Raw genomic sequence first — 12,748 nt, 5'->3', positions numbered from 1 at the left:
TGAGCCCCTCGGTCCATGCAGCCCCTCGGAGGGCTGTGTTCTCTTGCCCAGCCTTATGCTCCGTTTATGGTGTGGGTGTGAATCTTTCCCGTTGGAAGCTTTCAGAGATGAGTCGTGAGAGGAGGGTGGTTGAGGGGTCCAGCAGGGAACGCAAGCAAACGGATGACGGGTAAACACAGCCTGACAAAATTAAAACACTTAAATGGTTCCAGTCTGGTGGTGAGCAGACACTGCTCCGAGCTCACTCCAAGAACCCACCCGGTGACCAGGAGCTAGAGGGTTACCACCTGGCATTTTGAACGCCCCCCCCCCCCCGCCCCACCCCGGGAAAGCCCCTGTAAGACTAGGACCACAGGAAGTGCTTGGCCCTTCTGAGTTCTCCCCTCCTTTCTGATGGCTGCAAGTGTCACCCAGACACACAGCAGCGTGAACCCTGCCAGGGAGGCCTCCTCAGTACGGCCAGCAGCTGAGGAGGAATGCTGGTTCCCAGCAGCCCAGGCCCTTCTTGGTATGGCACAGCCATCCAGGAAGGTGACTTTCTAAATGGAAGCCGGAGCCGGCTGTACCTTCCCGCCACAGAGAAAGAGAAGTGCCAAGTCCCAAGGCTAGTCCAGGCCCAGGAGGAAGACACCGTGTCCAAGGGGTTTCCCTCACAGGGCCGTGAGGCTCCTGAGAGCCGACCCTTTGGTTGCAGCGCTTTGTTTGTCATGAGCCTACCAGACGGCAGAGGACAATAACTCGTTGCCTCTTTGGGCTTCCAATGGCCAAAAATGAACTGATCGCCAACAAAAAGAGGCCCACATGTGCAGCACCTGTATCTCATCAGTCTTTATGTTACTTTGATATAAATTTTAGAGAGACAGCTATATATATATGTTCACTCACACACAAATATATCATGCACTCTAACTTATTCCAAACAGAATCAAGAAATAATACTCATACTCCTCAAATGCACGCTTTTGCAGCTGGTTCCCTCTCGGTAGCTGGTATTTATAAGCACCTTCTTCCAGGACCCATTTCATCTTCCCTTCGCCCTCCACAAACCCCGCGGCTGGTCATGGTGCTCTGCCTGGTTAGGGGACCATAACCTGCCTTCCTGAAGGGTCCGGGTCATGGCAGTCCTACCTGGATTGGATTCTGCTCATTCCCTGGGGACTTCAAGCCCAGGACGTGCTAGCCCACAAAACGCGGTCAGGAATCTCCTGAAGTCCACACGTGGGCTTCCTCCTCTCCAGGCTGAGGAGCAGAGGGAAGCCCGAGTCCCAGAGGAACACGAGGGCTCCACACAGTGTCTGCTTTGCATGTCAAGATGGAGAAAACTCAGGGGAAACTCTGAGGGAGAAGCCAGGCAGTCCATTGTCATCATTCTCTGCACTGAATCCACCCAGACGGACAAGCAGCCCCAAGCAGCCAGGCGGGAGGCCGGTTGCGCTGTCCTGCCTGGGCTTGCCCAGTACATGCATGGTCTACATATTTTGCAAATGACCACAGCTGAAGATGCCCAAGGGCTAAGATTCACCCTGAGCTAACATCCATTGCCAATCTTCCTCGTTTTTTTTTTTTTTCCCCTTGAGGAAGACTAGCCTTGGGCTAAGATCTGTGCCCATCTTCCTCTATTTAACATGTGGGATGTCTGCCACAGCATGGCCCGATAAGCGGTGTGAATGTCCACAACCGTGACCCGAACGTGCCAGTGCCGGGCCTCCAAAGTGGAGTGGGCCAGTTTAAGCCCTGCGCCACCCTAGGTCATTTTTTACCACATCACTCTCAGAATCTGATAAATCTGTCACGTGAAGGTAAGCAATTCTAAAGAGGATTTCCATAATACTGCAAGCTCCATCCCTCCAATAGACAATCAAGTCCTAACAAGCAGCGGTTTATTGTCACGTTGCTGATACCGGAAAAGGTCTCTGTTGACAGCACGATCCCCCAAAGGCCTTGTCCATTTCTGTGAATCCAATTTCCAGCACATAGAGATCTAAAGATTGAGGTGAATGTGGTATTTCCTCCTTGCAACTCTGAATTAACATGCAATAAAGAGCAGAAAAATGGAGACCTGGAAGCAGACCTCTTATTTGAGAACAGAGATATACCAGCGCTTTTGAAATGATCTTTGGAATCTACTGGAGTATTACACAGAAGGAATGATCCATTCTGACTAGGTAGGTTTTACTGTGTCGCTGTGAGGGCGACAACGGAATCATCCCGCGAATCGGTAACTCTCTGTGACTTTCAAGCGCAGATAAATAATATACTTCGGAAAGGAAAATGCGAGAGCACCGTGAAACGGAAAGCCCTCCTTGCTCTACTCAGCTGAAATCCAGTCTCTCCTCCACAAGAAATCCCTGTCTATGCTTCCTATGTCCCACAGAGGAGTTTAATAAAAGAAAAGGATTGGTATGTCTTGAAGTTGCAAGAGCTCAAGCAAGAAAACGTGGGACCCTTCAAGGAGACGTCAGTGAAGTGCCGGGCTCCATCGCAGGGGCACCAGCGTCTCCTCTCTTTCCTGGTGCTGTCAGCACATCCTTCTTGGGCGCTCACTTTCTCTGCCTCGCTGCTGAGCCTGTCCACAATTGCTCTCTCCCGCCCTCTTCCCTGTCCCCTCCTGTTTGCTCAGATCTTCCACAGTCACCAGCAATTGTTGGCTGTGGAGCTGTGGGATGCCCAGACCAGTTCCCAGAATCATCTCTGCCAAATCTGAGGAAGGGCAGGGGTGTGTATGGGACTGGACGGGGCACCCCATGCGAGCGCACCCCGCAGGAATTCACCTCTGCTGCAAGGTGCAATTTTGCAAGGCTACGGCAAGTTCCAAAGGGCTTGCCACTTCTCTCCTGCCAGCAGACCTGTTGGGGCTGGTGCCACGTGCTCTCCCAGTGACCCCTCACTGCTGGGTGGGATGGCATTCTAGTAACTGGCCTTCTGAATATGTAACTGCGCATCCTCAAAGAGATGGGAATTCTTAATCCCGGCTTTGGTTTGGGTTGATTCCCACGATCACGCAGCTTCCTCTGCGAAGACTTGACCATCATCACTTCTTTTCCTCTCATCCTGTAAAAGTAATCATGAAACTGGACCCAAATGAGAAATGAAGCATGGCTTCTTAGGACAATTATCTCAGTTTCCCTGTACTTCCACCCTTCCTCTCTCCCTCTGGAGCTCTTCTGACCTGTGTCCCAGGACATCGTCAAGCAGATTTGGGTCAAGGACAGAAAGCTCAAGGTCAAAACTCAGGACTGCTCCAGATCAGTTTTCCTCCCCCATCTCGTAACACCCCCTCCTTGTTTCAGTGTGATTTTATTCTCTTTTATTGCTCTTGCCATTCTCCTCTGTGCAAGTCCTGGCACTCTCTCTGAGGACACGTGATCCCCCAGCTTACTATAGATCCCCATTCCCATCCTTTCTGTGTTTTCTGACTATTCCTTTGGTTAACCCATTGGCCAGTTGTTGCTCTTAGCCTCTTTAGGGTCTAAATCAATTGTGACATTATCAACTACCCCACTCTTAGCGACTCACTCCCAGGTCCCGACATTTACATAACCCAAACGATCATGTTCACAACTAAATAAGTTAGAGTCCAGCCCCATGGCTGAGTGGTTAAAGTTGTGTGTGCTCTGCTTCAGGGGCCTGAGGTTTGCGGGTTCAGATCCCAGGTGCAGACCTACTCCACTCATCGGCCACGCTGTGGAGGCATCCCACGGACAAAGGAGAGGAAGACTGGCACAGATGTTAGCTCAGGGTAATCTTCCTCCTAAATAAAGAAATAAACCCTTCAGAAAATGTATTCATCCACCACAAATTCCTGATTTCCAATATGTCTTCAAACATTCATACAGAAGATACCTGTTCCTTCCGATCGGAAGTGATGCCAGATCACCATGTCCTCACTTTAATTTCCTCGTGGACCTGTCAGTCCTACATTCCACGGACTGTGATCTCAATAATTTCCTTGAAATAATCAAAAATTCCTTACCACTCGTCTTATTTGTGTTGTAAAACTGGAAACCCGGGAGATCCTGATTATCTGCTTTGCCATTCTACTGCTAGTCTTATGATAACTGCTGAAGAAAAAGCACACAACACGATATTTTGTCATCAGCATAAAGACAAAATCATCTGCATCAACTGGGAAGCATCCATAATGCCTGGACATTTTTTTTCTTTTTTCATCTCTCGGGTCAATAGCAAAAACACCAAGGCACTCAGTTAACAAATGGGCAAAGGAGTAGAATAGCCATTTTTCCAAAGAAGACACACAAATGGCCAACAGCCACATGAAAAGGTGCTCAGCATCACTAATCTTTAGGGAAATGCAAATCAAAACCACAAGGAGATATCACTTGACACCGGTTAGGGCGGCTATTATCAAAAAAAGTAGAGGTGACAAATGTTGGTGAGGTTGTGGAGGCAAGGGAAGCCTTGCAACTGTTGATGGGAATGTAAACTAATACTGTAATGATGGAAAATAGTCTGGAGGTTCCTCTAAAAATTAAACCTAGCGTATACTGTAGCAATCTCACGGTATTGTGTTTTGTCCTTAAAATTTCTAACAGAGTATATATTCTGTTAAGTGTTCTTAAAGCAAAATAATGATAATAGTAAAGGGGATGGGAGAAAACTTTGGTAGATGATGGATATGTTTATGGCCTCGATGGTGGTGATGGTCTCATGGGTGGACACTTATGTTCAAATTCATCAAGTTGTATACGGAAAAGTATGACATCATTACCGATTCTTCTGCACCTTAAAACACAACATGTCCTCACCCAGAAAATGAATATTGACTACGTCTGGGGACAGACGTTAGTTAGACTTATCGTGGTGATTATTTCACGATACATGCAAATCATTATATTGTACAAATGAAACTAATATAAAGTATATGTCAATTATACCTCAATTAACAAGCGCACACATCATACAAGACTATTTGAACATTGCAAACAAGTTCAGTGAATCCCTGAAACTATCCTATCCCCAAATGTCACAGGAAGCAAGGAGGATGAAGTAAGATGGAAAGATGTTGTGCAAAGCTGCATGCAAATTAAAATCCTTTAAGTTGCGTTCAGCTGCTGTCACTGCCAACCAAGACAAGCATGGACGGTCCTTGGTGAGTCAGCTTCCGGTCAGCTCTTCCCCAAGGCCCGGCAGTCATGCGCCCCTCCCCTAGTGGGTCACTCTGCTCTGTCCTCCAAAGTGGCCAGCAGGAAACCCTGGTAAGATTCTGGATGACAGCCGCTTTCTATCCTAGATACTCACGTTTTAACAGACACTCGAGACGAAATGTCAAGACTTAAAAGCATAAGTGTCTATTTGTGTAGTGTAGGGTATGAGGGAAACCATAGGAGGTCTTTGCAGCATCTCTCAACTCATAATGCAAACATAGCCCTGTCTTCAGAAGGACCGTCCTTGGTCTTTGGTGCAGAGTAGGGCATGTCGCAGGTGGCATGAAGGACAGGTTGTAGCAGCACTATCCTCACTCCAACAGAACTATCTCACTGGACATGACCCCGTGGGTCTCCAAAATAAGTTACTGAACATCAAGAAAAAAAACTTTCTTGAGAGGGGCAATTTTACCGATCAAGGGAAAACTTCTGAATTTTCGCATCTTATAACAAATAAATGATATGTCCTCTTCTATCCTAATGAGGTAGCATGGGTACTTCCATAATAAATACTTTTCATTTTCAGTTCAAACATGCTCAGCTGCTTTCAAAAACCAAAAAACCAAAACAGAAACCCAGGCATGTAAAATTAAGTGTTTTAACTTGATAAAGTACTAACACAGCAGTGGCTTCTAAGGGAAGAGCTTTCAAACGAAATGATCATTTTTGGTAATGACCGTAGAAGATGGTGCTATCGCTGTGAAAGGATGGAACCAATCCAGAACGAGCCAGCTTTTGATTAATGACAACGGAATTGAATCAGATGCCAGAAATACTCACTTGGAAATCAAAGTCCCATCATCATCCCTGGAAGCATTTCTGGAACTTTCCCTTTGGACACAAATTTTTGTCTTCCAAAGGAGCAGACATAATACAGAGCAAATAGCAGACAGAGGAAGATGAGTCCCAGTTTGCCAGGCACCAAAAGGGAATTAGTGCCCCTGAGTCACATCTCTAGGAGCCCCACTGGGTGAGGGCTTTCACCAGGACCACACATGTCCACTCAGCAAGGGGAGTCCTCAGGGATGTTCACCTTACTCCCCAGCCCATCGAAACTGAAACAAGACAACCCAGAGAGAGAGAGAGAGAGAGCACATGTTAAATTCAATGAGTTGGGGGGCCAGCCCCACGGCCGCGTGGTGGAGTTCCCGTGCCCCGCTTCAGCAGCCCAGGGTTGGGATCCTGGGCAGGGACATGGCACGGCTCATCAGGCCATGCTGAGAGGGCATCCCACATGGCACAACCAGAAGGTCCTACAACTAGGATACACAACTATGAACTGGGGAGGGGAGGTTGGGGAGAAGAAGAAGGGGAAGAAGAAGAAAAAGATTGGCAACAGATGTTGGTTCAGGCGCCAATCTGGAAAAGAAACAAAAAAAATCAAATGAATTGCTCACGTAGGGCACGCAAAGCGTCTAACTGTGAGGTGCAACAATGGAAAAACAAACTTACTGGCCTCCTGGCAGGAACCTTGTTCTTTAATGAGCACAGGCCTCGTGCTTCACTGTCTCATCCCCTGGGAGGATGCTGTTTGGTGCGATAGAGGATGAACTTTCCCTGCAGAGGTAAACATGCATTTGTTCTTATAAAATCAGGATTCTGCTCTCTACTTTCATATCTCAGTTGTCAAATATCCACTGTGATTATAATCATTTTACTATTATTTGAGACAATTTCAAAGGTTACACAATACGCAATGAAAAGAATGTCCTAATTTGTTCCACAGTGGCCTGAAGGGAAAGTCACCAGACAACAGGCGGGGAGGGAAGGCTTACTTCAGCAGCAGTTTGAACAAAGGGATCTCGGAGGACCTGACGTTTTGAACTGAAACGGAGTATAGAGTAGGAATACGTGTGTGGATCCTGGGGCGGAGATGAAGGGTGACTGCTCAGTGTGCTGGCAGCAGCAGTGCTTGTTCTGTCAGGTGGTTCTGAGAGTTTGCGTTAAACATCACTCCCTGGATGTCAACTGTAGTCATCAGACGAGATCGGAGACCGAGAGGTGAAGGGGTGTCTAGTTGGCGAGGGGGAGTTAACAGCTTCCGTTGGAAATATGTTTGCTTAAGGTGCCTATAACATACACCTGTAGCATTATAGCTCAGAAATAAGATCTGGACGGGGTTTTTAGACATCGTCATCATAGAGATAACAGTGGAAGGCATTGAAGCAATAGAAGAAATGCACAAGAGTACTGAGACAACGTAGGGTCAATGGAGAGAATAGGGCTCACATTGAGTCCTGAGCTTTCGCAATAGTGCTGTGTGAGAAGGACCCTGTGAAGGACACCAGGGAGTGTGAGCTGGTTCACAGGCAGTCAGGAGCCTGAGATGTCGAGAAACTGAGGACAGGGAATCATTCCAAAAGAAAATCGTGGCCCAGTTCTGCGTTTGTTCCAAGTAATAGAAAGATGCAGAAACACTCTTTGGATTTAATTATGGGGAGATAGCTGTGATATTATCAAGATTGATTAATTCACAGACCATTGGTGATTCAGTAAGTCTGAAGTGTGGGGGAGTGAGGAGATGGTAATTCCATGAACACTGATCTTTCAGGTTCATTGTGAAGGGGAAGGAAGACATGGGGCGAGAACTAGACAGAAATGGGTTCAGGAGAGGCTGTTGTTTCAATAATGAAGAGATTGAATGAGTGAAAGGAATTCGATGGGGGAGGGGAGGGGAGGTTGCTAGTAGAGAATATGACATTTGGACTCAATAATAAAACTTCTCTAGAGAGGAGGAAGAAGGGAGACAATTAGGCTAAACCAAGGATCAAGATGAATTCTCAATGGAATCAGGAGAGGAGTCATTGATGGCTAAGAATGGTGGGATATTTGTAGACTTTGTGGCAGTGAGCTCAAGTATTTCTTGTAATGATCTAATTCATCAACATAGTAGGAGATGACCCCCTTGGTGGAAAGTGAGAGGAAAGGTAAGAAGTTTTTAGATTCGAAAGGCTCGGTGAAGGTCTGAAATATTTATGAAGCATGGAAGGATGCATCAATTATCAAGGCACCGTAGGATGTAAAGGGAAGGAAAAGGAGGACATTACGCTTCTCTCCTGTCAGGATGTGTGTCTGCTGGCACAGCCTGAGCCAGCAGCTGGGACGGCTGCTCCGTGTCCTGAGAAAACAGGGTCTGAGGTGGAAACCTACACCGTGGAGCGGGCCGGGCAGTTCTTCGGGAGATGTGCAGTGACATGTGGAGAGCCCGCGCTGCTCAAATCACAGCCTAATTTGCTAATGACATCTGAATCCCCCAATACACAAACACACACTGTGGTAATGTCTGGTAACACCAGCTAAATTGACAGGAAAAATGTCACAGCTCAGTGTCATAAGTGGACACTGAGCATCCTGGCTGCTAGAGTATTTCGGGTCTTCGTTGTTGTCAATCTGGATGTTTCAGACATGCATCTCTCTTCTCACCACTGAGCCTGTGCCTGTCGCCTCCTACTCAACCTCTGAGGCCCCACTGTGATGCAGTCGTCTTCCCTGACGCTTCCTCCTTGGCTGGTTCACTGTGTGCTCTCTGTGCTCCTGACGGTTTGCCCCTCTTTAGAGCTCTTTGCACGTGGACCCAGAGTTATTTCTTTACCCTGCATCTTTCTGGCTGGTTTGTGAGCAGGGTCTGTCTCTTATTCATCTTTGCAGCTCTGTTCTTCCACACAAGAATGCCAGCAGAAGTTGAGGGACATACCCTAAAGGGAAGACTTAGTGATTGTATTATTGGCGGTACTTTGATGTTTTGTTTTGATTTTGGTGAGGGTGCTAGAGGGTGGACTGCCAATCAGTGCAAGTCCCAATCACTCAGTGCTCAGCTTATTATTTTGACTTGAATTTTACTAATGAGTTTGTGTCATTTACTCAATGTACAACATGCTTGATTGGGCTAAATGAGGAGAATTCCATAACTCAGGACCTGCAGGGAGGCTGATGCATGCACAACAATCTGCAGTACTGTCCCCAAAGTGGGATTACACAAGTCTGGGCAAAGTCCTCGGAGGACCAGGAGACGGGGCCCAAGGAGGATGTGGTTGAAAACCAGAACAGTGATGACATTGCTTCACATTTTGCTGCCTTGACACCCTCAGACCTCAGGGCTTTGCTGTCTATGATCATTCTCAGAGTGCTGGGAAGCCCGTTAGGTATCGCACTACTGCCGTCCCCACTACTGTAGATTTTGGTAGAGTGTTTACCTTGGCTTTAATTGTGTCTCTACAGAGCCAGCCACCTGGTGGTCTGCTCATGTCGGGTCACACTTGATATTTAGCCTTTTGTGGTCAGAGACAGCGCTGTCCTGTGTATTCATTCCTCTGGGGCCTAGAACACAGCAGGTGTCCAATCACTAGGTGGAAGGCATCCATCCTCACAGAGCCTTCAACTCTGTGCTTTGTAATTATCGACTTTAACAGAAAGATTTGAAAGTACAGTGCTTCGCAGTAATTTTCTGATATTGTCAAGAAAGACTGTCCCATCAAGAATATGAAGCGTATCTTTATGAAGTGTCTTTACTTGAATGGGGATTAAGTTGGCTGCCCTGGAGACATTTTCCTGTCATTTCTGTTCGTCTACTTGCTAGTTGCATTGTATCTTTGATAAGTACTTTCTCAAGATATTGAGCAGTGTTTGCTAAATCTTGACTTCTGTTTCTTTTATAGATAGTCACTGATGATTTTCCCCCATTCCTATTGGTCCAAAACTCTTTCATAAAGAACAGATTTGAGTATCTTCTTATTCACTGTGGAGGCTTTTGTGGTCATGATGTATATCTCATAGACTAGACCTCAGGGATATTATGCTTTTGATTAAAGATGAGTATTTATTATATTATTATGGTGTATGTAGGAGGAGAAACATTGAGAAGGAATGATGGTTTTCAGTTTCTCAGGTATGTATATATATATATATATATATATATAAAAACATATATATTGAAAATTTTGGGGGCCGGCCCAGTGGCGCAGTGGTTAAGTTTGCACGTTCTGCTTCTCGGCAGCCTGGGGTTTGCTGGTTTGGATCCCAGGTGCGGACATGGCACCGCTTGGCAAAAGCCATGCTGTGGTAGGCATCCCACGTATAAAGTAGAGGACGATAGGCACGGATGTTAGCTCAGAGCCAGTCTTCCTCAGCAAAAAGAGGAGGATTGGCAGTAGTTAGCTCAGGGCTAATCTTCCTCAAAAAAAAAGTTTCTTAATAATGAACGTGTTACTTTTTAACTCAGGATAAGATAAAATTTAAAAAAAGAAGCTTGTTTATGATATAAAGGTGGAGTTGAGAACTGGGATATAATGCAGGTAAGTCATACCCAATGGAATTTACTGCAGAGCCGTGTGTTTTCATCCCTCCATTGACAAGGCGGACATTCACGCGGGTCCAACTCAGGCTGAGTTTGCCTGGTGACCAGCTCTTTCTTCTGACCATCACCTCTGGGATGTGAGTTGTTGTCAGTGGCTCTGCTGTGGGCACCAGGGCCGGTCACAAGGTCTGCTGCAAGCCCAGGAGAGTCCCCCATGATCCTGCTCCAGGGCCAGAACATCAGCATACTGGTGACTCCATGTGGCTTTGTTTCCTGGGTGTATCTTGTAGGTAGCCTTGTAGACTCATCGGGTCATATTCTGATCCCTGGAATCTATGACCACGTGGCTCCTCTTACTGAAGAGGAAAAAAAAAAAAAATGTACGAAGCCATTGACCTGGACCTAGAAGAATACCGGAATAGCAGCCAGGTTAAGAAATTTCTGTTTGACACCAAGGTATGATCACAAGCTGATGGATAATCTGAACAAAGAATGATGGTAACAAATATTTTCCCAAGGCTTAATTTACCGTGTCCTGTTTATCTGCACATCTTAGAACTGAAAGCAGATGTTAATTCCAGGGGGGACTTTCACTTTCAAGGCCACTTCCCTGTGGTCTAGACCAAGCAGACCTTTATCTGGGGTCCCACTGGCACCGGACTCAGGCACCTAACCGTGGAGCAATTGCTCATTTCACAGATGCGTTTTTCCAAATCAGTTTTCTGGACTCAATCCCAAGCCGGCCTGCAGCCGGTGAGCTGGGCTCCCTAATTGTTTAAAGATTGAGAATAGTCTGAGGTTATTCCAGCTCCATGACCCTAATTGTTCATTTTTCTAGACAAAACCAAGAGACTTAGGGGCTAATCTGTAGACTGCTACGTCACTGCTGCCTTGGTGTAATAAGCAGACCCAAAGCCGAAAGCGTTACTGGCAAATTTAGATTTTTTCCTTTTCCCTTCTCCTCCTCCTCCTCCTCCTTTTTAAAACGCTTGCCTGCTAGGGTGTTTGCTAGCTATGGCTGGTTCCTGGGGGAACAGCCAAGAGAGGGAGAAGCATGCAGAAGAGAGTGATAGAGTTTATTATCATGAAGCGTAGCTCTTCCTCAGACTAGCTCTACAGCGGCCATAGCAAGATTGAAAACTGGCTCAAACATCTGCAGAGTTCTTTGAAGCCTTCTGAAAAATAAAATACATTTAGCACACAAATTATCATTGCAATGACTGGGATAGAAATTTATAACTGAACCCAAGTTTCTGAAAGGGCCCCTTTGCCATCTAGTAACTGCAAACTTCAGCGACGAGGGGCCCTCGCCAATGGGAGTGGCTTGGGCAGGCGAAGGCAGCAGAGATCTCGTGTCCTGAGGGGAAAGTCCACTTGTACTGTTTGTCCAGACATATCTAAGTGAGGCGATAATTAACTTGCCATTAACCGTGTCACAGATGTACAGAAATTGGTGATGCAAGCAATACAATTCAACTGAGTTTTAATTAAACATTCTTTCATACAATAAAATACTTTTATTTCAATTTAGGAGGAAATTCTAATGCACCTATGGAGGTACCCATCTCTTTCTATTCACGGGATTGAGGGCGCCTTTGAGGAGCCTGGAGCTAAAACAGTCATAGCTGGCCGAGTTGTAGGAAAATTTTCAATCCGTCTAGTCCCTCACATGAATATGTCCGTGGTGGAAACACAGGTAACAAACGTGCATTGTTCTTCTGTCCAGCAGCGCCGTTCCTGAGAGCCACATGCCACACAGTAGTGAGCAACTCAGCTGTTAGCATTGAAGTATCACTTTTTTCCAATACAGAAGGGACTGGAACAAATGTCAAGAAACCAATAGGATTTTTGTTCAGTAAAAATCTCTTTCCTCAATTATATGCAATTACAGTCATCAGACAAATAACCATTTGGAGTTGGAGTGATGGGAAATTTTTGAAAACTAAATGGTGCATAAAAAGGCAAGATGGGTTTTACACACAGACGGAGAAGCTACTTGTCTACGGCTGGACTGAGCCGGAAAATCTTTACCCCCAGCGTTAGTTTGTCCATGATGTCTGAAATCAACCCCCTGAAAGCAGCCACCTTAATGAAAACGTTTGTGTCTGGAAGGAGGTGTGTGTCTGAAGTATCGACCTATCATCAGTGCACCTCAAGTTGCACAGAAGGTAGACTCCGAGGAAGGGAGCTCAAGGAATACCTCGGCGCCCTCTCTCCATCCACTGTCCGCTTTTATCGTCGTCTTAGCGCTAATTACATTCTCAAAGATCCTCCTTCCCCTCTGCGTCCC

Source organism: Equus asinus, chromosome 12 (genome assembly GCF_041296235.1).
Source record: "Equus asinus isolate D_3611 breed Donkey chromosome 12, EquAss-T2T_v2, whole genome shotgun sequence".
Taxonomy (NCBI): Eukaryota; Metazoa; Chordata; class Mammalia; order Perissodactyla; family Equidae; genus Equus; species Equus asinus.
Note: the sequence above shows the minus strand (reverse complement) of the source record.